The sequence below is a fragment of the Caloenas nicobarica genome, chromosome 21 (genome assembly GCF_036013445.1).
Source record: "Caloenas nicobarica isolate bCalNic1 chromosome 21, bCalNic1.hap1, whole genome shotgun sequence".
In the NCBI taxonomy this organism is placed as follows: Eukaryota; Metazoa; Chordata; class Aves; order Columbiformes; family Columbidae; genus Caloenas; species Caloenas nicobarica.
Window position 1 is genome coordinate 7,511,889 of NC_088265.1, and position 23,406 is coordinate 7,535,294.

At 52.2% G+C, this 23,406-nt stretch overlaps 1 long non-coding RNA gene and 9 other non-coding genes across 10 annotated transcripts; all 10 read left to right on the forward strand.

Annotated features, from left to right (window-relative positions):
- The first annotated feature begins 174 nt into the window (after positions 1-174).
- LOC135997287 (small nucleolar RNA SNORD45) lies at positions 175-259 on the forward strand. Its single transcript, XR_010607400.1, has one exon. It is a non-coding gene; the product is annotated as a small nucleolar RNA SNORD45 (small nucleolar RNA).
- Positions 260-2,706: 2,447 nt separating this feature from the next.
- On the forward strand, positions 2,707-2,791 carry LOC135997279 (small nucleolar RNA SNORD45). Its single transcript, XR_010607393.1, has one exon. It is a non-coding gene; the product is annotated as a small nucleolar RNA SNORD45 (small nucleolar RNA).
- Positions 2,792-5,237: 2,446 nt separating this feature from the next.
- LOC135997280 (small nucleolar RNA SNORD45) lies at positions 5,238-5,322 on the forward strand. Its single transcript, XR_010607394.1, has one exon. It is a non-coding gene; the product is annotated as a small nucleolar RNA SNORD45 (small nucleolar RNA).
- A 2,446-nt stretch (positions 5,323-7,768) lies between these two features.
- LOC135997285 (small nucleolar RNA SNORD45) lies at positions 7,769-7,853 on the forward strand. The gene has a single exon (XR_010607398.1). It is a non-coding gene; the product is annotated as a small nucleolar RNA SNORD45 (small nucleolar RNA).
- Positions 7,854-10,299: 2,446 nt separating this feature from the next.
- LOC135997288 (small nucleolar RNA SNORD45) lies at positions 10,300-10,384 on the forward strand. The gene has a single exon (XR_010607401.1). It is a non-coding gene; the product is annotated as a small nucleolar RNA SNORD45 (small nucleolar RNA).
- A 2,446-nt stretch (positions 10,385-12,830) lies between these two features.
- LOC135997289 (small nucleolar RNA SNORD45) lies at positions 12,831-12,915 on the forward strand. Its single transcript, XR_010607402.1, has one exon. It is a non-coding gene; the product is annotated as a small nucleolar RNA SNORD45 (small nucleolar RNA).
- A 2,447-nt stretch (positions 12,916-15,362) lies between these two features.
- Positions 15,363-15,447, forward strand: LOC135997281 (small nucleolar RNA SNORD45). The gene has a single exon (XR_010607395.1). It is a non-coding gene; the product is annotated as a small nucleolar RNA SNORD45 (small nucleolar RNA).
- A 2,446-nt stretch (positions 15,448-17,893) lies between these two features.
- Positions 17,894-17,978, forward strand: LOC135997282 (small nucleolar RNA SNORD45). Its single transcript, XR_010607396.1, has one exon. It is a non-coding gene; the product is annotated as a small nucleolar RNA SNORD45 (small nucleolar RNA).
- Positions 17,979-19,839: 1,861 nt separating this feature from the next.
- On the forward strand, positions 19,840-22,914 carry LOC135997146 (uncharacterized). The gene is made up of 2 exons (XR_010607367.1): positions 19,840-19,999; positions 22,637-22,914. It is a non-coding gene; the product is annotated as an uncharacterized LOC135997146 (long non-coding RNA).
- Positions 20,425-20,509, forward strand: LOC135997294 (small nucleolar RNA SNORD45). The gene has a single exon (XR_010607407.1). It is a non-coding gene; the product is annotated as a small nucleolar RNA SNORD45 (small nucleolar RNA).
- Positions 22,915-23,406: the final 492 nt, after the last annotated feature.

Below are 23,406 nucleotides of genomic sequence, written 5' to 3' on the forward strand. Positions count from 1 at the left end.
AAGGGCTGCGCTGCCTCCAGGCAGGGCCTTGGTTGCTTGTGTAATGTATCTCTAGTCCATCTCGAGGAAGAAATAGATGACTGGTGTTACAAATAAATAAGCTGCGTCCTGTTTGAGGCACAAAGCGTGTTGGATTTGAAGGCCTAGGGCAGGACGGGAGGAGCTGCCTTCTTGGGTCAGTGATGGGTGTTGGCATGTATTATCTGAGCTGGAGCTGATGTCTGTCACCGCTTGAGCTCTAGAATGACTCTGAGACCCAGGAAGCTCCAGTCTCTTTTGGAGCTTGTCCATACTGTGGAATCCCCTTTCCGTCACAGATTCTAATGCAGCCCATGGAGCAGGGGGCACTGCTTGAGGTTCCTCTATTTCTGCGTTAGGGAGGCGTCGTCCTTGGGCTCACGCTGGGCGTTACGGGGAGACGCTTTCACGTGAGCTGAAGGCAGCTCTGGGTACCCAAGGCTGACCGGTGTTAACAAACGCTGCTGCCGAGATTTGGGGGTGACGGAACCAGCCGGTCGTGACGAGCGTGGATGTTCCTGAACCACAAACAGCGTCTCGTCCCGCCTGCGCACCCAGAGTGTTTGAAGGGCCGTGTCTCAGCTTCCTTTGATTGCAATTCACACTCCAGGTCGGATTTGCTTTTTAAGGCGCGTGCTCTGCTTCCAGCTTTTGTGTTGGGGTTTGTTGTGTTATTTCTGCAATGCCGTGAAAGCTCAACTGCAAGAGTGTGATAGCTGCTGGAGCAGAGAGGAGCACACCTTGTATTGCTTGGATTTCTGAAGGCAGAAAGACTCGCATTGGTTTGACCCCAAAAGGACATTGTTTCCAAATGCGTGGCCAGGTTCCGCTGAAATGTTGGCTTGGGCATGAATGACTGGAAGTGCCTGTTAGGAGAGCTCCGTTGGTGTGGACCCGTGTAGCCTTCATGATTTAGCTTCCAGGTGTGAGAATGCAAAAGAAAACTTGAGCTCGGGCCGGTCTTGCTCTAAAACCGAAATGGTTTCAACCCCTGCCCAGGTTTCTGAGAGACCCGTGAAGGTTCCAGGCAGCCGAGGTTGTGCCCCAGGGTGTCTGAGAGTCGCCCGCTCTGCAGTTGTCCAGCAGCGGGTCCGTGCAGATAATGTTTGAGGTGACAAAGCTCTCGGCAAGCGACACCATTTGAGTTCATTTGCTTTTATATGGGGATATACACACCAGCTGAAAAGGTGGTGTTGGTGTTTACACGCAGTAGACAGCCAGATCCCTGGAGTGTTCAGGTGCCCTTGTCGGTTACTGAGGAAACTGCGTGCGAGACGGAAAAGGGAAGGTCCGGGGGCACGTTCGAGGTGGTTTTTCCAGCTCACTGTAGAACCTGGGGTTTTAGTGTTTTGTTGCAGAGTTTCACTGGTGATTTGAATGTGTTCTTGTTGTTCCTAAAATATTATGAATTTATTTCATTTCCTATGCCCCTACCTTCCAGGAGAAGCAGCTTCAACGCGCTCCCTCTGTGCTGCAGCCGTCCTGGCCCTTCTGCTGAGACCGAGCTCATCTCTTGCACAAGTACAGACTCTCCTCGTTAGCGCTGCTGAAGCTTCTGCGGTAACGAGCGTGGTTGGGAGGCCCAGCGCACGAGCTGCTGTTCTGCTTGCAGGGAAAACTGGCTGCTCTTGATGTGGGGAAGGCAGGAGTATTCGTTTTGTTGCCGTCTGAGCTGTGATGGATGATGAGGTTCTGAATGACCCGCAGGACGGGTGAGTGTGTCTTTCTAGGGAGATGTTTTAAATTAGCCAGCGTCACATGCCGCCTGTAAAAGTTTCTGTGCGATACCTGTGTCACCCGAGGCTCTGTGGACAGCCAGGCTCTGGGTGCTAAGGCTCCTTGGGAGAGTGAGACCTGGCCCAGGGCTGTGTTTTGACTTGGAGCTTTATTATTGTGGGAAGACTTTAGCAAGCAGCGTAGCTTATTGCTACCCAGAATTTTCTAGCAATGAGCATGGCCTTCCGCTGAGTGAAATTTCCAGTTCCTTAGAGTTTTGAGCCACTTGGTGCTGCCGAGTGTCCCGAGGGACCCCCGGTCCCGGGAAGCCCCGGAGCTGAGCCCACAACTGATGGTGTGTTGGTGCTTTGTGCAGGTGACGCCGCAGAGGCCACGATGGGAAACCCGGGTGTCCCCAGCACGTTCCTGTTGGAGCAGCGCGTGGCCTGTGCAGCTTCGTGTGGGACAAGGGAGGCGACTCTGTCAGTGCCGACTCAGTTCAGTGCAGCTGCGCTTAGATTTCGAGCAAGAACCCTCGCTGGCCTGGTGAGACTTGGGGCTTGTGTATTTCTGAGAATGATACGGGTCTGTTCGGCAGGTCTTTAATTGCTGTGCACTTTTCCCCTGACAAGGAGGATTCATTTTCAATGTTGTTCATTCCGCGTAGCTCTCTCCCTTGTACGGATAAATTTTCCCGCTCTCAAACGTTCCCTCTCCATTTTGGGGTTGAATTTCTCACCGTCTCTTGTGTCTTTTGTTTCCCTTCTCCTGCAAACTGGGCTGGAAAAGAGAAGGCGAAGGGCTGCGCTGCCTCCAGGCAGGGCCTTGGTTGCTTGTGTAATGTATCTCTAGTCCACCTCGAGGAAGAAATAGATGACTGGTGTTTACAAATAAATAAGCTGCGTCCTGTTTGAGGCACAAAGCGTGTTGGATTTGAAGGCCTAGGGCAGGACGGGAGGAGCTGCCTTCTTGGGTCAGTGATGGGTGTTGGCATGTATTATCTGAGCTGGAGCTGATGTCTGTCACCGCTTGAGCTCTAGAATTACTCTGAGACCCAGGAAGCTCCAGTCTCTTTTGGAGCTTTTCCATACTGTGGAATCCCCTTTCCGTCACAGAATCTAATGCAGCCCATGGAGCAGGGGGCACTGCTTGAGGTTCCTCTATTTCTGCGTTAGGGAGGCGTCGTCCTTGGGCTCACGCTGGGCGTTACGGGGAGACGCTTTCACGTGAGCTGAAGGCAGCTCTGAGTACCCAAGGCTGACCGGTTTTAACGAACGCTGCTGCCGAGATTTGGGGGTGACGGAACCAGCCGGTCGTGACGAGCGTGGATGTTCCTGAACCACAAACAGCGTCTCGTCCCGCCTGCGCACCCAGAGTGTTTGAAGGGCCGTGTCTCAGCTTCCTTTGATTGCAATTCACACTCCAGGTCGGATTTGCTTTTTAAGGCGCGTGCTCTGCTTCCAGCTTTTGTGTTGGGGTTTGTTGTGTTATTTCTGCAGTGCCGTGAAAGCTCAACTGCAAGAGTGTGATAGCTGCTGGAGCAGAGAGGAGCACACCTTGTATTGCTTGGATTTCTGAAGGCAGAAAGACTCGCATCGGTTTGACCCCAAAAGGACATTGTTTCCAAATGCGTGGCCAGGTTCCGCTGAAATGTTGGCTTGGGCATGAATGACTGGAAGTGCCTGTTAGGAGAGCTCCATTGGTGTGGACCCGTGTAGCCTTCATGATTTAGCTTCCAGGTGTGAGAATGCAAAAGAAAACTTGAGCTCGGGCCGGTCTTGCTCTGAAACCGAAATGGTTTCAACTCCCACCCAGGTTTCTGAGAGACCCGTGAAGGTTCCAGGCAGCCGAGGCTGTGCCCCAGGGTGTCTGAGAGTCGCCCGCTCTGCAGTTGTCCAGCAGCGGGGCCGTGCAGATAATGTTTGAGGTGACAAAGCTCTCGGCAAGCGACACCATTTGAGTTCATTTGCTTTTATATGGGGATATACACACCAGCTGAAAAGGTGGTGTTGGTGTTTACACGCAGTAGACAGCCAGATCCCTGGAGTGTTCAGGTGCCCTTGTCGGTTACTGAGGAAACTGCGTGCGAGACGGAAAAGGGAAGGTCCGGGGGCACGTTCGAGGTGGTTTTTCCAGCTCACTGTAGAACCTGGGGTTTTAGTGTTTTGTTGCAGAGTTTCACTGGTGATTTGAATGTGTTCTTGTTGTTCCTAAAATATTATGAATTTATTTCATTTCCTATGCCCCTACCTTCCAGGAGAAGCAGCTTCAACGCGCTCCCTCTGTGCTGCAGCTGTCCTGGCCCTTCTGCTGAGACCGAGCTCATCGCTTGCACAAGTACAGACTCTCCTCGTTAGCGCTGCTGAAGCTTCTGCGGTAACGAGCGTGGTTGGGAGGCCCAGCGCACGAGCTGCTGTTCTGCTTGCAGGGAAAACTGGCTGCTCTTGATGTGGGGAAGGCAGGAGGATTCGTTTTGTTGCCGTCTGAGCTGTGATGGATGATGAGGTTCTGAATGACCCGCAGGACGGGTGAGTGTGTCTTTCTAGGGAGATGTTTTAAATTAGCCAGCGTCACATGCCGCCTGTAAAAGTTTCTGTGCGATACCTGTGTCACCCGAGGCTCTGTGGACAGCCAGGCTCTGGGTGCTAAGGCTCCTTGGGAGAGTGAGACCTGGCCCAGGGCTGTGTTTTGACTTGGAGCTTTATTATTGTGGGAAGACTTTAGCAAGCAGCGTAGCTTATTGCTACCCAGAATTTTCTAGCAATGAGCATGGCCTTCCGCTGAGTGAAATTTCCAGTTCCTTAGAGTTTTGAGCCACTTGGTGCTGCCGAGTGTCCCGAGGGACCCCCGGTCCCGGGAAGCCCCGGAGCTGAGCCCACAACTGACGGTGTGTTGGTGCTTTGTGCAGGTGATGCCGCAGAGGCCACGATGGGAAACCCGGGTGTCCCCAGCACGTTCCTGTTGGAGCAGCGCGTGGCCTGTGCAGCTTCGTGTGGGACAAGGGAGGCGACTCTGTCAGTGCCGACTCAGTTCAGTGCAGCTGCGCTTGGATTTCGAGCAAGAACCCTCGCTGGCCTGGTGAGACTTGGGGCTTGTGTATTTCTGAGAATGATACGGGTCTGTTCGGCAGGTCTTTAATTGCTGTGCACTTTTCCCCTGACAAGGAGGATTCATTTTCAATGTTGTTCATTCCGCGTAGCTCTCTCCCTTGTACGGATAAATTTTCCCGCTCTCAAACGTTCCCTCTCCATTTTGGGGTTGAATTTCTCACCGTCTCTTGTGTCTTTTGTTTCCCTTCTCCTGCAAACTGGGGTGGAAAAGAGAAGGCGAAGGGCTGCACTGCCTCCAGGCAGGGCCTTGGTTGCTTGTGTAATGTATCTCTAGTCCATCTCGAGGAAGAAATAGATGACTGGTGTTACAAATAAATAAGCTGCGTCCTGTTTGAGGCACAAAGCGTGTTGGATTTGAAGGCCTAGGGCAGGACGGGAGGAGCTGCCTTCTTGGGTCAGTGATGGGTGTTGGCATGTATTATCTGAGCTGGAGCTGATGTCTGTCACCGCTTGAGCTCTAGAATTACTCTGAGACCCAGGAAGCTCCAGTCTCTTTTGGAGCTTTTCCATACTGTGGAATCCCCTTTCCGTCACAGAATCTAATGCAGCCCATGGAGCAGGGGGCACTGCTTGAGGTTCCTCTATTTCTGCATTAGGGAGGCGTCGTCCTTGGGCTCACGCTGGGCGTTACGGGGAGACGCTTTCACGTGAGCTGAAGGCAGCTCTGAGTACCCAAGGCTGACCGGTGTTAACAAACGCTGCTGCCGAGATTTGGGGGTGACGGAACCAGCTGGTCGTGACGAGCGTGGATGTTCCTGAACCACAAACAGCGTCTCGTCCCGCCTGCACACCCAGAGTGTTTGAAGGGCCGTGTCTCAGCTTCCTTTGATTGCAATTCACACTCCAGGTCGGATTTGCTTTTTAAGGCGCGTGCTCTGCTTCCAGCTTTTGTGTTGGGGTTTGTTGTGTTATTTCTGCAATGCCGTGAAAGCTCAACTGCAAGAGTGTGATAGCTGCTGGAGCAGAGAGGAGCACACCTTGTATTGCTTGGATTTCTGAAGGCAGAAAGACTCGCATCGGTTTGACCCCAAAAGGACATTGTTTCCAAATGCGTGGCCAGGTTCCGCTGAAATGTTGGCTTGGGCGTGAATGACTGGAAGTGCCTGTTAGGAGAGCTCCATTGGTGTGGACCCGTGTAGCCTTCATGATTTAGCTTCCAGGTGTGAGAATGCAAAAGAAAACTTGAGCTCGGGCCGGTCTTGCTCTGAAACCGAAATGGTTTCAACCCCTGCCCAGGTTTCTGAGAGACCCCTGAAGGTTCCAGGCAGCCGAGGTTGTGCCCCGGGGTGTCTGAGAGTCGCCCGCTCTGCAGTTGTCCAGCAGCGGGGCCGTGCAGATAATGTTTGAGGTGACAGAGCTCTCGGCAAGCGACACCATTTGAGTTCATTTGCTTTTACATGGGGATATACACGCCCGCTGAAAAGGTGTTGTTGGTGTTTACACGCAGTAGACAGCCAGATCCCTGGAGTGTTCAGGTGCCCTTGTCGGTTACTGAGGAAACTGTGTGCGAAACGGAAAAGGGAAGGTCCAGGGGCACGTTCGAGGTGGTTTTTCCAGCTCACTGTAGAACCTGGGGGTTTAGTGTTTTGTTGCAGAGTTTCACTGGTGATTTGAATGTGTTCTTGTTGTTCCTAAAATATTATGAATTTATTTCATTTCCTACGCCCCTACCTTCCAGGAGAAGCAGCTTCAACGCACTCCCTCTGTGCTGCAGCCGTCCTGGCCCTTCTGCTGAGACCGAGCTCATCTCTTGCACAAGTACAGACTCTCCTCGTTAGCGCTGCTGAAGCTTCTGCGGTAACGAGCGTGGTTGGGAGGCCCAGCACACGAGCTGCTGTTCTGCTTGCAGGGAAAACTGGCTGCTCTTGGTGTGGGGAAGGCAGGAGGATTCGTTTTGTTGCCGTCTGAGCTGTGATGGATGATGAGGTTCTGAATGACCCGCAGGACGGGTGAGTGTGTCTTTCTAGGGAGATGTTTTAAATTAGCCAGCGTCACATGCCGCCTGTAAAAGTTTCTGTGCGATACCTGTGTCACCCGAGGCTCTGTGGACAGCCAGGCTCTGGGTGCTAAGGCTCCTTGGGAGAGTGAGACCTGGCCCAGGGCTGTGTTTTGACTTGGAGCTTTATTATTGTGGGAAGACTTTAGCAAGCAGCGTAGCTTATTGCTACCCAGAATTTTCTAGCAATGAGCATGGCCTTCCGCTGAGTGAAATTTCCAGTTCCTTAGAGTTTTGAGCCACTTGGTGCTGCCGAGTGTCCCGAGGGACCCCCGGTCCCGGGAAGCCCCGGAGCTGAGCCCACAACTGACGGTGTGTTGGTGCTTTGTGCAGGTGACGCCGCAGAGGCCACGATGGGAAACCCGGGTGTCCCCAGCACGTTCCTGTTGGAGCAGCGCGTGGCCTGTGCAGCTTCGTGTGGGACAAGGGAGGCGACTCTGTCAGTGCCGACTCAGTTCAGTGCAGCTGCGCTTGGATTTCGAGCAAGAACCCTCGCTGGCCTGGTGAGACTTGGGGCTTGTGTATTTCTGAGAATGATACGGGTCTGTTCGGCAGGTCTTTAATTGCTGTGCACTTTTCCCCTGACAAGGAGGATTCATTTTCAATGTTGTTCATTCCGCGTAGCTCTCTCCCTTGTACGGATAAATTTTCCCGCTCTCAAACGTTCCCTCTCCATTTTGGGGTTGAATTTCTCACCGTCTCTTGTGTCTTTTGTTTCCCTTCTCCTGCAAACTGGGGTGGAAAAGAGAAGGCGAAGGGCTGCGCTGCCTCCAGGCAGGGCCTTGGTTGCTTGTGTAATGTATCTCTAGTCCATCTCGAGGAAGAAATAGATGACTGGTGTTACAAATAAATAAGCTGCGTCCTGTTTGAGGCACAAAGCGTGTTGGATTTGAAGGCCTAGGGCAGGACGGGAGGAGCTGCCTTCTTGGGTCAGTGATGGGTGTTGGCATGTATTATCTGAGCTGGAGCTGATGTCTGTCACTGCTTGAGCTCTAGAATTACTCTGAGACCCAGGAAGCTCCAGTCTCTTTTGGAGCTTTTCCATACTGTGGAATCCCCTTTCCGTCACAGAATCTAATGCAGCCCATGGAGCAGGGGGCACTGCTTGAGGTTCCTCTATTTCTGCGTTAGGCAGGCGTCGTTCTTGGGCTCACGCTGGGTGTTACGGGGAGACGCTTTCATGTGAGCTGAAGGCAGCTCTGGGTACCCAAGGCAGACCGGTGTTAACAAACGCTGATGCCGAGTTTTGGGGGTGACGGAACCAGCCGGTCGTGACGAGCGTGGATGTTCCTGAACCACAAACAGCGTGTCATCCCGCCCGCACACCCAGAGTGTTTGAAGGGCCGTGTCACAGCTTCCTTTGATTGCAATTCACACTCCAGGTCGGATTTGCTTTTTAAGGCGCGTGCTCTGCTTCCAGCTTTTGTGTTGGGGTTTGTTGTGTTATTTCTGCAATGCCGTGAAAGCTCAACTGCAGGAGTGTGATAGCTGCTGGAGCAGAGAGGAGCACACCTTGTATTGCTTGGATTTCTGAAGGCAGAAAGACTCGCATCGGTTTGACCCCAAAAGGACATTGTTTCCAAATGCGTGGCCAGGTTCCGCTGAAATGTTGGCTTGGGCATGAATGACTGGAAGTGCCTGTTAGGAGAGCTCCGTTGGTGTGGACCCGTGTAGCCTTCATGATTTAGCTTCCAGGTGTGAGAATGCAAAAGAAAACTTGAGCTCGGGCCGGTCTTGCTCTGAAACCAAAATGGTTTCAACCCCTGCCCAGGTTTCGGAGAGACCCGTGAAGGTTCCAGGCAGCCGAGGTTGTGCCCCAGGGTGTCTGAGAGTCGCCCGCTCTGCAGTTGTCCAGCAGCGGGTCCGTGCAGATAATGTTTGAGGTGACAGAGCTCTCGGCAAGCGACACCATTTGAGTTCATTTGCTTTTACATGGGGATATACACGCCCGCTGAAAAGGTGTTGTTGGTGTTTACACGCAGTAGACAGCCAGATCCCTGGAGTGTTCAGGTGCCCTTGTCGGTTACTGAGGAAACTGTGTGCGAAACGGAAAAGGGAAGGTCCAGGGGCACGTTCGAGGTGGTTTTTCCAGCTCACTGTAGAACCTGGGGGTTTAGTGTTTTGTTGCAGAGTTTCACTGGTGATTTGAATGTGTTCTTGTTGTTCCTAAAATATTATGAATTTATTTCATTTCCTATGCCCCTACCTTCCAGGAGAAGCAGCTTCAACGCACTCCCTCTGTGCTGCAGCCGTCCTGGCCCTTCTGCTGAGACCGAGCTCATCTCTTGCACAAGTACAGACTCTCCTCGTTAGCGCTGCTGAAGCTTCTGCGGTAACGAGCGTGGTTGGGAGGCCCAGCGCACGAGCTGCTGTTCTGCTTGCAGGGAAAACTGGCTGCTCTTGGTGTGGGGAAGGCAGGAGGATTCGTTTTGTTGCCGTCTGAGCTGTGATGGATGATGAGGTTCTGAATGACCCGCAGGACGGGTGAGTGTGTCTTTCTAGGGAGATGTTTTAAATTAGCCAGCGTCACATGCCGCCTGTAAAAGTTTCTGTGCGATACCTGTGTCACCCGAGGCTCTGTGGACAGCCAGGCTCTGGGTGCTAAGGCTCCTTGGGAGAGTGAGACCTGGCCCAGGGCTGTGTTTTGACTTGGAGCTTTATTATTGTGGGAAGACTTTAGCAAGCAGCGTAGCTTATTGCTACCCAGAATTTTCTAGCAATGAGCATGGCCTTCCGCTGAGTGAAATTTCCAGTTCCTTAGAGTTTTGAGCCACTTGGTGCTGCCGAGTGTCCCGAGGGACCCGCGGTCCCGGGAAGCCCCGGAGCTGAGCCCACAACTGACGGTGTGTTGGTGCTTTGTGCAGGTGACGCCGCAGAGGCCACGATGGGAAACCCGGGTGTCCCCAGCACGTTCCTGTTGGAGCAGCGCGTGGCCTGTGCAGCTTCGTGTGGGACAAGGGAGGCGACTCTGTCAGTGCCGACTCAGTTCAGTGCAGCTGCGCTTGGATTTCGAGCAAGAACCCTCGCTGGCCTGGTGAGACTTGGGGCTTGTGTATTTCTGAGAATGATACGGGTCTGTTCGGCAGGTCTTTAATTGCTGTGCACTTTTCCCCTGACAAGGAGGATTCATTTTCAATGTTGTTCATTCCGCGTAGCTCTCTCCCTTGTACGGATAAATTTTCCCGCTCTCAAACGTTCCCTCTCCATTTTGGGGTTGAATTTCTCACCGTCTCTTGTGTCTTTTGTTTCCCTTCTCCTGCAAACTGGGGTGGAAAAGAGAAGGCGAAGGGCTGCGCTGCCTCCAGGCAGGGCCTTGGTTGCTTGTGTAATGTATCTCTAGTCCATCTCGAGGAAGAAATAGATGACTGGTGTTACAAATAAATAAGCTGCGTCCTGTTTGAGGCACAAAGCGTGTTGGATTTGAAGGCCTAGGGCAGGACGGGAGGAGCTGCCTTCTTGGGTCAGTGATGGGTGTTGGCATGTATTATCTGAGCTGGAGCTGATGTCTGTCACCGCTTGAGCTCTAGAATGACTCTGAGACCCAGGAAGCTCCAGTCTCTTTTGGAGCTTGTCCATACTGTGGAATCCCCTTTCCGTCACAGATTCTAATGCAGCCCATGGAGCAGGGGGCACTGCTTGAGGTTCCTCTATTTCTGCGTTAGGGAGGCGTCGTCCTTGGGCTCACGCTGGGCGTTACGGGGAGACGCTTTCACGTGAGCTGAAGGCAGCTCTGGGTACCCAAGGCTGACCGGTGTTAACAAACGCTGCTGCCGAGATTTGGGGGTGACGGAACCAGCCGGTCGTGACGAGCGTGGATGTTCCTGAACCACAAACAGCGTCTCGTCCCGGCTGCACACCCAGAGTGTTTGAAGGGCCGTGTCTCAGCTTCCTTTGATTGCAATTCACACTCCAGGTCGGATTTGCTTTTTAAGGCGCGTGCTCTGCTTCCAGCTTTTGTGTTGGGGTTTGTTGTGTTATTTCTGCAATGCCGTGAAAGCTCAACTGCAAGAGTGTGATAGCTGCTGGAGCAGAGAGGAGCACACCTTGTATTGCTTGGATTTCTGAAGGCAGAAAGACTCGCATCGGTTTGACCCCAAAAGGACATTGTTTCCAAATGCGTGGCCAGGTTCCGCTGAAATGTTGGCTTGGGCATGAATGACTGGAAGTGCCTGTTAGGAGAGCTCCGTTGGTGTGGACCCGTGTAGCCTTCATGATTTAGCTTCCAGGTGTGAGAATGCAAAAGAAAACTTGAGCTCGGGCCGGTCTTGCTCTGAAACCAAAATGGTTTCAACCCCTGCCCAGGTTTCGGAGAGACCCGTGAAGGTTCCAGGCAGCCGAGGTTGTGCCCCAGGGTGTCTGAGAGTCGCCCGCTCTGCAGTTGTCCAGCAGCGGGTCCGTGCAGATAATGTTTGAGGTGACAGAGCTCTCGGCAAGCGACACCATTTGAGTTCATTTGCTTTTACATGGGGATATACACACCCGCTGAAAAGGTGTTGTTGGTGTTTACACGCAGTAGACAGCCAGATCCCTGGAGTGTTCAGGTGCCCTTGTCGGTTACTGAGGAAACTGTATGCGAAACGGAAAAGGGAAGGTCCGGGGGCACGTTCGAGGTGGTTTTTCCAGCTCACTGTAGAACCTGGGGGTTTAGTGTTTTGTTGCAGAGTTTCACTGGTGATTTGAATGTGTTCTTGTTGTTCCTAAAATATTATGAATTTATTTCATTTCCTACGCCCCTACCTTCCAGGAGAAGCAGCTTCAACGCACTCCCTCTGTGCTGCAGCCGTCCTGGCCCTTCTGCTGAGACCGAGCTCATCTCTTGCACAAGTACAGACTCTCCTCGTTAGCGCTGCTGAAGCTTCTGCGGTAACGAGCGTGGTTGGGAGGCCCAGCGCACGAGCTGCTGTTCTGCTTGCAGGGAAAACTGGCTGCTCTTGGTGTGGGGAAGGCAGGAGGATTCGTTTTGTTGCCGTCTGAGCTGTGATGGATGATGAGGTTCTGAATGACCCGCAGGACGGGTGAGTGTGTCTTTCTAGGGAGATGTTTTAAATTAGCCAGCGTCACATGCCGCCTGTAAAAGTTTCTGTGCGATACCTGTGTCACCCGAGGCTCTGTGGACAGCCAGGCTCTGGGTGCTAAGGCTCCTTGGGAGAGTGAGACCTGGCCCAGGGCTGTGTTTTGACTTGGAGCTTTATTATTGTGGGAAGACTTTAGCAAGCAGCGTAGCTTATTGCTACCCAGAATTTTCTAGCAATGAGCATGGCCTTCCGCTGAGTGAAATTTCCAGTTCCTTAGAGTTTTGAGCCACTTGGTGCTGCCGAGTGTCCCGAGGGACCCGCGGTCCCGGGAAGCCCCGGAGCTGAGCCCACAACTGACGGTGTGTTGGTGCTTTGTGCAGGTGACGCCGCAGAGGCCACGATGGGAAACCCGGGTGTCCCCAGCACGTTCCTGTTGGAGCAGCGCGTGGCCTGTGCAGCTTCGTGTGGGACAAGGGAGGCGACTCTGTCAGTGCCGACTCAGTTCAGTGCAGCTGCGCTTGGATTTCGAGCAAGAACCCTCGCTGGCCTGGTGAGACTTGGGGCTTGTGTATTTCTGAGAATGATACGGGTCTGTTCGGCAGGTCTTTAATTGCTGTGCACTTTTCCCCTGACAAGGAGGATTCATTTTCAATGTTGTTCATTCCACGTAGCTCTCTCCCTTGTACGGATAAATTTTCCCGCTCTCAAACGTTCCCTCTCCATTTTGGGGTTGAATTTCTCACCGTCTCTTGTGTCTTTTGTTTCCCTTCTCCTGCAAACTGGGGTGGAAAAGAGAAGGCGAAGGGCTGCGCTGCCTCCAGGCAGGGCCTTGGTTGCTTGTGTAATGTATCTCTAGTCCATCTCGAGGAAGAAATAGATGACTGGTGTTACAAATAAATAAGCTGCGTCCTGTTTGAGGCACAAAGCGTGTTGGATTTGAAGGCCTAGGGCAGGACGGGAGGAGCTGCCTTCTTGGGTCAGTGATGGGTGTTGGCATGTATTATCTGAGCTGGAGCTGATGTCTGTCACCGCTTGAGCTCTAGAATGACTCTGAGACCCAGGAAGCTCCAGTCTCTTTTGGAGCTTGTCCATACTGTGGAATCCCCTTTCCGTCACAGATTCTAATGCAGCCCATGGAGCAGGGGGCACTGCTTGAGGTTCCTCTATTTCTGCGTTAGGGAGGCGTCGTCCTTGGGCTCACGCTGGGCGTTACGGGGAGACGCTTTCACGTGAGCTGAAGGCAGCTCTGGGTACCCAAGGCTGACCGGTGTTAACAAACGCTGCTGCCGAGATTTGGGGGTGACGGAACCAGCCGGTCGTGACGAGCGTGGATGTTCCTGAACCACAAACAGCGTCTCGTCCCGGCTGCACACCCAGAGTGTTTGAAGGGCCGTGTCTCAGCTTCCTTTGATTGCAATTCACACTCCAGGTCGGATTTGCTTTTTAAGGCGCGTGCTCTGCTTCCAGCTTTTGTGTTGGGGTTTGTTGTGTTATTTCTGCAATGCCGTGAAAGCTCAACTGCAAGAGTGTGATAGCTGCTGGAGCAGAGAGGAGCACACCTTGTATTGCTTGGATTTCTGAAGGCAGAAAGACTCGCATTGGTTTGACCCCAAAAGGACATTGTTTCCAAATGCGTGGCCAGGTTCCGCTGAAATGTTGGCTTGGGCATGAATGACTGGAAGTGCCTGTTAGGAGAGCTCCGTTGGTGTGGACCCGTGTAGCCTTCATGATTTAGCTTCCAGGTGTGAGAATGCAAAAGAAAACTTGAGCTCGGGCCGGTCTTGCTCTAAAACCGAAATGGTTTCAACCCCTGCCCAGGTTTCTGAGAGACCCGTGAAGGTTCCAGGCAGCCGAGGTTGTGCCCCAGGGTGTCTGAGAGTCGCCCGCTCTGCAGTTGTCCAGCAGCGGGTCCGTGCAGATAATGTTTGAGGTGACAAAGCTCTCGGCAAGCGACACCATTTGAGTTCATTTGCTTTTATATGGGGATATACACACCAGCTGAAAAGGTGGTGTTGGTGTTTACACGCAGTAGACAGCCAGATCCCTGGAGTGTTCAGGTGCCCTTGTCGGTTACTGAGGAAACTGCGTGCGAGACGGAAAAGGGAAGGTCCGGGGGCACGTTCGAGGTGGTTTTTCCAGCTCACTGTAGAACCTGGGGTTTTAGTGTTTTGTTGCAGAGTTTCACTGGTGATTTGAATGTGTTCTTGTTGTTCCTAAAATATTATGAATTTATTTCATTTCCTATGCCCCTACCTTCCAGGAGAAGCAGCTTCAACGCGCTCCCTCTGTGCTGCAGCCGTCCTGGCCCTTCTGCTGAGACCGAGCTCATCTCTTGCACAAGTACAGACTCTCCTCGTTAGCGCTGCTGAAGCTTCTGCGGTAACGAGCGTGGTTGGGAGGCCCAGCGCACGAGCTGCTGTTCTGCTTGCAGGGAAAACTGGCTGCTCTTGATGTGGGGAAGGCAGGAGTATTCGTTTTGTTGCCGTCTGAGCTGTGATGGATGATGAGGTTCTGAATGACCCGCAGGACGGGTGAGTGTGTCTTTCTAGGGAGATGTTTTAAATTAGCCAGCGTCACATGCCGCCTGTAAAAGTTTCTGTGCGATACCTGTGTCACCCGAGGCTCTGTGGACAGCCAGGCTCTGGGTGCTAAGGCTCCTTGGGAGAGTGAGACCTGGCCCAGGGCTGTGTTTTGACTTGGAGCTTTATTATTGTGGGAAGACTTTAGCAAGCAGCGTAGCTTATTGCTACCCAGAATTTTCTAGCAATGAGCATGGCCTTCCGCTGAGTGAAATTTCCAGTTCCTTAGAGTTTTGAGCCACTTGGTGCTGCCGAGTGTCCCGAGGGACCCCCGGTCCCGGGAAGCCCCGGAGCTGAGCCCACAACTGATGGTGTGTTGGTGCTTTGTGCAGGTGACGCCGCAGAGGCCACGATGGGAAACCCGGGTGTCCCCAGCACGTTCCTGTTGGAGCAGCGCGTGGCCTGTGCAGCTTCGTGTGGGACAAGGGAGGCGACTCTGTCAGTGCCGACTCAGTTCAGTGCAGCTGCGCTTAGATTTCGAGCAAGAACCCTCGCTGGCCTGGTGAGACTTGGGGCTTGTGTATTTCTGAGAATGATACGGGTCTGTTCGGCAGGTCTTTAATTGCTGTGCACTTTTCCCCTGACAAGGAGGATTCATTTTCAATGTTGTTCATTCCGCGTAGCTCTCTCCCTTGTACGGATAAATTTTCCCGCTCTCAAACGTTCCCTCTCCATTTTGGGGTTGAATTTCTCACCGTCTCTTGTGTCTTTTGTTTCCCTTCTCCTGCAAACTGGGCTGGAAAAGAGAAGGCGAAGGGCTGCGCTGCCTCCAGGCAGGGCCTTGGTTGCTTGTGTAATGTATCTCTAGTCCACCTCGAGGAAGAAATAGATGACTGGTGTTTACAAATAAATAAGCTGCGTCCTGTTTGAGGCACAAAGCGTGTTGGATTTGAAGGCCTAGGGCAGGACGGGAGGAGCTGCCTTCTTGGGTCAGTGATGGGTGTTGGCATGTATTATCTGAGCTGGAGCTGATGTCTGTCACCGCTTGAGCTCTAGAATTACTCTGAGACCCAGGAAGCTCCAGTCTCTTTTGGAGCTTTTCCATACTGTGGAATCCCCTTTCCGTCACAGAATCTAATGCAGCCCATGGAGCAGGGGGCACTGCTTGAGGTTCCTCTATTTCTGCGTTAGGGAGGCGTCGTCCTTGGGCTCACGCTGGGCGTTACGGGGAGACGCTTTCACGTGAGCTGAAGGCAGCTCTGAGTACCCAAGGCTGACCGGTTTTAACGAACGCTGCTGCCGAGATTTGGGGGTGACGGAACCAGCCGGTCGTGACGAGCGTGGATGTTCCTGAACCACAAACAGCGTCTCGTCCCGCCTGCGCACCCAGAGTGTTTGAAGGGCCGTGTCTCAGCTTCCTTTGATTGCAATTCACACTCCAGGTCGGATTTGCTTTTTAAGGCGCGTGCTCTGCTTCCAGCTTTTGTGTTGGGGTTTGTTGTGTTATTTCTGCAGTGCCGTGAAAGCTCAACTGCAAGAGTGTGATAGCTGCTGGAGCAGAGAGGAGCACACCTTGTATTGCTTGGATTTCTGAAGGCAGAAAGACTCGCATCGGTTTGACCCCAAAAGGACATTGTTTCCAAATGCGTGGCCAGGTTCCGCTGAAATGTTGGCTTGGGCGTGAATGACTGGAAGTGCCTGTTAGGAGAGCTCCATTGGTGTGGACCCGTGTAGCCTTCATGATTTAGCTTCCAGGTGTGAGAATGCAAAAGAAAACTTGAGCTCGGGCCGGTCTTGCTCTGAAACCGAAATGGTTTCAACCCCTGCCCAGGTTTCTGAGAGACCCCTGAAGGTTCCAGGCAGCCGAGGTTGTGCCCCAGGGTGTCTGAGAGTCGCCCGCTCTGCAGTTGTCCAGCAGCGGGGCCGTGCAGATAATGTTTGAGGTGACAGAGCTCTCGGCAAGCGACACCATTTGAGTTCATTTGCTTTTACATGGGGATATACACGCCCGCTGAAAAGGTGTTGTTGGTGTTTACACGCAGTAGACAGCCAGATCCCTGGAGTGTTCAGGTGCCCTTGTCGGTTACTGAGGAAACTGTGTGCGAAACGGAAAAGGGAAGGTCCAGGGGCACGTTCGAGGTGGTTTTTCCAGCTCACTGTAGAACCTGGGGGTTTAGTGTTTTGTTGCAGAGTTTCACTGGTGATTTGAATGTGTTCTTGTTGTTCCTAAAATATTATGAATTTATTTCATTTCCTACGCCCCTACCTTCCAGGAGAAGCAGCTTCAACGCACTCCCTCTGTGCTGCAGCCGTCCTGGCCCTTCTGCTGAGACCGAGCTCATCTCTTGCACAAGTACAGACTCTCCTCGTTAGCGCTGCTGAAGCTTCTGCGGTAACGAGCGTGGTTGGGAGGCCCAGCGCACGAGCTGCTGTTCTGCTTGCAGGGAAAACTGGCTGCTCTTGGTGTGGGGAAGGCAGGAGGATTCGTTTTGTTGCCGTCTGAGCTGTGATGGATGATGAGGTTCTGAATGACCCGCAGGACGGGTGAGTGTGTCTTTCTAGGGAGATGTTTTAAATTAGCCAGCGTCACATGCCGCCTGTAAAAGTTTCTGTGCGATACCTGTGTCACCCGAGGCTCTGTGGACAGCCAGGCTCTGGGTGCTAAGGCTCCTTGGGAGAGTGAGACCTGGCCCAGGGCTGTGTTTTGACTTGGAGCTTTATTATTGTGGGAAGACTTTAGCAAGCAGCGTAGCTTATTGCTACCCAGAATTTTCTAGCAATGAGCATGGCCTTCCGCTGAGTGAAATTTCCAGTTCCTTAGAGTTTTGAGCCACTTGGTGCTGCCGAGTGTCCCGAGGGACCCCCGGTCCCGGGAAGCCCCGGAGCTGAGCCCACAACTGACGGTGTGTTGGTGCTTTGTGCAGGTGACGCCGCAGAGGCCACGATGGGAAACCCGGGTGTCCCCAGCACGTTCCTGTTGGAGCAGCGCGTGGCCTGTGCAGCTTCGTGTGGGACAAGGGAGGCGACTCTGTCAGTGCCGACTCAGTTCAGTGCAGCTGCGCTTGGATTTCGAGCAAGAACCCTCGCTGGCCTGGTGAGACTTGGGGCTTGTGTATTTCTGAGAATGATACGGGTCTGTTCGGCAGGTCTTTAATTGCTGTGCACTTTTCCCCTGACAAGGAGGATTCATTTTCAATGTTGTTCATTCCGCGTAGCTCTCTCCCTTGTACGGATAAATTTTCCCGCTCTCAAACGTTCCCTCTCCATTTTGGGGTTGAATTTCTCACCGTCTCTTGTGTCTTTTGTTTCCCTTCTCCTGCAAACTGGGGTGGAAAAGAGAAGGCGAAGGGCTGCGCTGCCTCCAGGCAGGGCCTTGGTTGCTTGTGTAATGTATCTCTAGTCCATCTCGAGGAAGAAATAGATGACTGGTGTTACAAATAAATAAGCTGCGTCCTGTTTGAGGCACAAAGCGTGTTGGATTTGAAGGCCTAGGGCAGGACGGGAGGAGCTGCCTTCTTGGGTCAGTGATGGGTGTTGGCATGTATTATCTGAGCTGGAGCTGATGTCTGTCACCGCTTGAGCTCTAGAATTACTCTGAGACCCAGGAAGCTCCAGTCTCTTTTGGAGCTTGTCCATACTGTGGAATCCCCTTTCCGTCACAGAATCTAATGCAGCCCGTGGAGCAGGGGGCACTGCTTGAGGTTCCTCTATTTCTGCGTTAGGCAGGCGTCGTTCTTGGGCTCACGCTGGGTGTTACGGGGAGACGCTTTCATGTGAGCTGAAGGCAGCTCTGGGTACCCAAGGCAGACCGGTGTTAACAAACGCTGATGCCGAGTTTTGGGGGTGACGGAACCAGCCGGTCGTGACGAGCGTGGATGTTCCTGAACCACAAACAGCGTGTCATCCCGCCCGCACACCCAGAGTGTTTGAAGGGCCGTGTCACAGCTTCCTTTGATTGCAATTCACACTCCAGGTCGGATTTGCTTTTTAAGGCGCGTGCTCTGCTTCCAGCTTTTGTGTTGGGGTTTGTTGTGTTATTTCTGCAATGCCGTGAAAGCTCAACTGCAGGAGTGTGATAGCTGCTGGAGCAGAGAGGAGCACACCTTGTATTGCTTGGATTTCTGAAGGCAGAAAGACTCGCATCGGTTTGACCCCAAAAGGACATTGTTTCCAAATGCGTGGCCAGGTTCCGCTGAAATGTTGGCTTGGGCATGAATGACTGGAAGTGCCTGTTAGGAGAGCTCCGTTGGTGTGGACCCGTGTAGCCTTCATGATTTAGCTTCCAGGTGTGAGAATGCAAAAGAAAACTTGAGCTCGGGCCGGTCTTGCTCTGAAACCAAAATGGTTTCAACCCCTGCCCAGGTTTCGGAGAGACCCGTGAAGGTTCCAGGCAGCCGAGGTTGTGCCCCAGGGTGTCTGAGAGTCGCCCGCTCTGCAGTTGTCCAGCAGCGGGTCCGTGCAGATAATGTTTGAGGTGACAGAGCTCTCGGCAAGCGACACCATTTGAGTTCATTTGCTTTTACATGGGGATATACACACCCGCTGAAAAGGTGTTGTTGGTGTTTACACGCAGTAGACAGCCAGATCCCTGGAGTGTTCAGGTGCCCTTGTTGGTTACTGAGGAAACTGTATGCGAAACGGAAAAGGGAAGGTCCGGGGGCACGTTCGAGGTGGTTTTTCCAGCTCACTGTAGAACCTGGGGGTTTAGTGTTTTGTTGCAGAGTTTCACTGGTGATTTGAATGTGTTCTTGTTGTTCCTAAAATATTATGAATTTATTTCATTTCCTACGCCCCTACCTTCCAGGAGAAGCAGCTTCAACGCACTCCCTCTGTGCTGCAGCCGTCCTGGCCCTTCTGCTGAGACCGAGCTCATCTCTTGCACAAGTACAGACTCTCCTCGTTAGCGCTGCTGAAGCTTCTGCGGTAACGAGCGTGGTTGGGAGGCCCAGCGCACGAGCTGCTGTTCTGCTTGCAGGGAAAACTGGCTGCTCTTGGTGTGGGGAAGGCAGGAGGATTCGTTTTGTTGCCGTCTGAGCTGTGATGGATGATGAGGTTCTGAATGACCCGCAGGACGGGTGAGTGTGTCTTTCTAGGGAGATGTTTTAAATTAGCCAGCGTCACATGCCGCCTGTAAAAGTTTCTGTGCGATACCTGTGTCACCCGAGGCTCTGTGGACAGCCAGGCTCTGGGTGCTAAGGCTCCTTGGGAGAGTGAGACCTGGCCCAGGGCTGTGTTTTGACTTGGAGCTTTATTATTGTGGGAAGACTTTAGCAAGCAGCGTAGCTTATTGCTACCCAGAATTTTCTAGCAATGAGCATGGCCTTCCGCTGAGTGAAATTTCCAGTTCCTTAGAGTTTTGAGCCACTTGGTGCTGCCGAGTGTCCCGAGGGACCCCCGGTCCCGGGAAGCCCCGGAGCTGAGCCCACAACTGACGGTGTGTTGGTGCTTTGTGCAGGTGACGCCGCAGAGGCCACGATGGGAAACCCGGGTGTCCCCAGCACGTTCCTGTTGGAGCAGCGCGTGGCCTGTGCAGCTTCGTGTGGGACAAGGGAGGCGACTCTGTCAGTGCCGACTCAGTTCAGTGCAGCTGCGCTTGGATTTCGAGCAAGAACCCTCGCTGGCCTGGTGAGACTTGGGGCTTGTGTATTTCTGAGAATGATACGGGTCTGTTCGGCAGGTCTTTAATTGCTGTGCACTTTTCCCCTGACAAGGAGGATTCATTTTCAATGTTGTTCATTCCGCGTAGCTCTCTCCCTTGTACGGATAAATTTTCCCGCTCTCAAACGTTCCCTCTCCATTTTGGGGTTGAATTTCTCACCGTCTCTTGTGTCTTTTGTTTCCCTTCTCCTGCAAACTGGGGTGGAAAAGAGAAGGCGAAGGGCTGTGCTGCCTCCAGGCAGGGCCTTGGTTGCTTGTGTAATGTATCTCTAGTCCATCTCGAGGAAGAAATAGATGACTGGTGTTACAAATAAATAAGCTGCGTCCTGTTTGAGGCACAAAGCGTGTTGGATTTGAAGGCCTAGGGCAGGACGGGAGGAGCTGCCTTCTTGGGTCAGTGATGGGTGTTGGCATGTATTATCTGAGCTGGAGCTGATGTCTGTCACCACTTGAGCTCTAGAATGACTCTGAGACCCAGGAAGCTCCAGTCTCTTTTGAAGCTTTTCCATACTGTGGGATCCCCTTTCTGCCACAGATTCTAATGCAGCCCATGGAGCAGGGGGCACTGCTTGAGGTTCCTCTGTTTCTGCGTTAGGGAGGCGTCGTTCTTGGGCTCACGCTGGGCGTTATGGGAGACGCTTTCACGTGAGCGGAAGGCAGCTCTGGGTACCCAAGACTGACCGGTGTTAACAAACGCTGCTGCCGAGATTTGGTGTTAAATTGCCGCAAATGTGATTTCCCAGGGCAAACAGAGAAATTTGTCAATGCATGTTTTTTAAATGGCACATTGTAATTAAGCCCAGTGGTAATTTTGCATCGATTTTGCACAGGAGTACTGGCTGTAACAGGCTGGTTGCACCAAATAAATTTTGACTTGCAGCATTGGTGGCCTTGTGAACAGCAGATGGCTTCTGGAGGGCTCAACGGGCGACCAGAGAGGGTATGAGGTGGCTTTTGTTGTTTGTTCAAAGCTCAGTGGAGGTGGTTTTCGTGTTGTTTTTGGTTTTTTGCTGTACTGGAAGAATTTTGGGGGAAATCATGTCATGACTCTTATGAAATTAGAGCCTTTGTTTTGATTATTCATTTTATCGCTGACATTTTTTTATCCAGTCTTTATTTAGTCTTAATTTGAGGCCTCACTTTGGGAGGATTTATGCACTGCAGGACCCTTTATGTACAACAGAATCTTTAACTAACCTTAGTTCAGGCCTCACTTCAGGAGAATTTATGTACTCCAGTATGTCTTGCTGATCACTTGGACCAGTAGCCTGTTAAATCAGGGCCTGAGTATTTTTTTGTTGTTGGGAAATATGTCTTCTTTAGGGTTTGTAGAAAAGCTACCATTGTGCTGGTGGTTAATCCCAGATACAATAGCATTTCTCATCACAGTAGGTAGTTGTGTAGCCTTGAATAAACTCCAGCGACAGAGGGATAATTAACGAACAGAATCTTTTTTCCCAAATAAAATGAAACTAGTTGATAGGAAGATCTTTGTCCTTGCTCATGAAAAAGTTGCTGTGGAGTTCTAGCCTCTCCTGTAGAAGGTGGAAGACTGTTTCAAAACCACGTTCTTGCATTTTTGTTCATTGAAGAAGGGAAGAGATCATCTGCGAACTTTATTCTCCTTTGCTCCGAAGAAACTTTTCAAGTGTTGTTTCTCCGCACCAGTGCTATGGTAGCACAGCTCAGAGTTTGCAGAGTCACCAATACAATTTGCAACGCCATCTTTAAAACAAAATCCCGTGCAGTTCTGCTTCTCTGTTTGCGGGTTACCTGAAGTGTTGTGGTCACGGTGGGTGCTTGCATTGCTGGTGGCGATTGGCAGTTCTGTTGGATTGACGGAGGGAAACTGCACTGATTTATTGTGGCTGGGCAGGGTGGGGAGATGGAGGATTTGCTGACAGACCAGGAGGTACAGCAAATAATCCTTCACTGAGTTTTACTTAATGCAAACCTTCAACCGCAAAAGTGCGTTTTCTCATGTGAGTTTAACTCGTCCCCCAGATGTAAACATTTTGCGGAGCTGCACTTTAATTAGAGGGAAAGAACAGGGTAGAGCTGCTTTAGAAGGCGTCCTTGGGCAGTATGTGAGATTTTTATGTTGCTTGTGCTATGCCATCCCACACTGCAGTCAGTTGCTGTTCCTCATGTCATTCTGGTTCCAAAAAGACGTGCCAGGCAAATTATTTCACACAGGGCCACTGAGAAATAATGCTATTTTAAAAAATAAATGAGTAAATTTGCAAGCTTCCAGAGACCACCGTGGGCTAATTAGTCTTCAACTCTTGGTGCTTTTGCCTGATCTAAATGAGTTGGAAATGACCGTTGTGTCTGTGTGTCTGTGTCCTGGTTTTGATATAAACAAGACTAGTTTCTCTTTTACTGAATTTTCCTTTCAGCTAACTTCTTCTAGGTGACTGCACTTTTCTGATTTTGGCTGCATGCTTTTGCAGACAGGAGTTGATAACGTAGCAACGGAATGCAAGGTTGTTGATGAAAATGCATGTCCTATAAGTGAGAGGGGCATATTTGCAAGGAGGGTCGAATAGAACAGGTGACTAAAACTGACCGAGTATTCCATCCTATCCACGTCATACACCCTAGAAAAGTGGGAGATCACGAGGGTCTCGCTCTCTTTGACCATGGCCGGCACCTGAAGCGGACTCTGCCTGTCGTCCCTGCGATCCGAAGCCTGAGACCCTGCATCCCTGAATCCAGTTCCGGTTTGCTGCGGAGTCCAGCCCTGGACTTCCAGGTGCCTGCCCTGCAGCCACTGGAGCAGCCGGCGCTGCACTTCCCTGGGAGATTCAAGATTAGTTTTGTATGTTTTATATTATTTTCTCTATTTTATTAGTAGCATTAGTAAAACATTTTTAACTTTTTTCTGTCTTGCAAGTCTCTTTCTCTTTTCCTCCTATTGCCTTTCCTTGGTGGGGAGGGCTGGGGAAGGGGGTGGTTAACAGAGAGCGTCTGCCACGGTTTGTCACCCTGCAGTAACGGTTTGTCGTCACCCTGCAGTAACGGTTTGTCGTCACCCTGCAGTAAACAGTGACAGTCCGTCTGCGAGAAGCCCCCAGGAGCAGGCTGAGGTGGGCTGGTGACATGGCCGGGCTGAGTCCACCTCCCCACTACCTGGGCTGGGGACAGCTTTTCCCCCAGGATGTCCCCTGGGAGCCACCTCGTGTGTGCCACCCTGTCCCCTGCTGTGGCTGCCCCTGGAGAACACCCTGCAGAGCGAGGCCAAAGCAGCTCTGCTGGGAGGGCCTGAGGCTGAAGGTGTGAAGATCCCCGGTTCTGGGCAGGGCCTGGGCAGGAGCTGTGCCCGCGCTTTCTGCAGAGCAGCCTGGCTCCTCCTGCCCCAGCCCTTCTCCTCC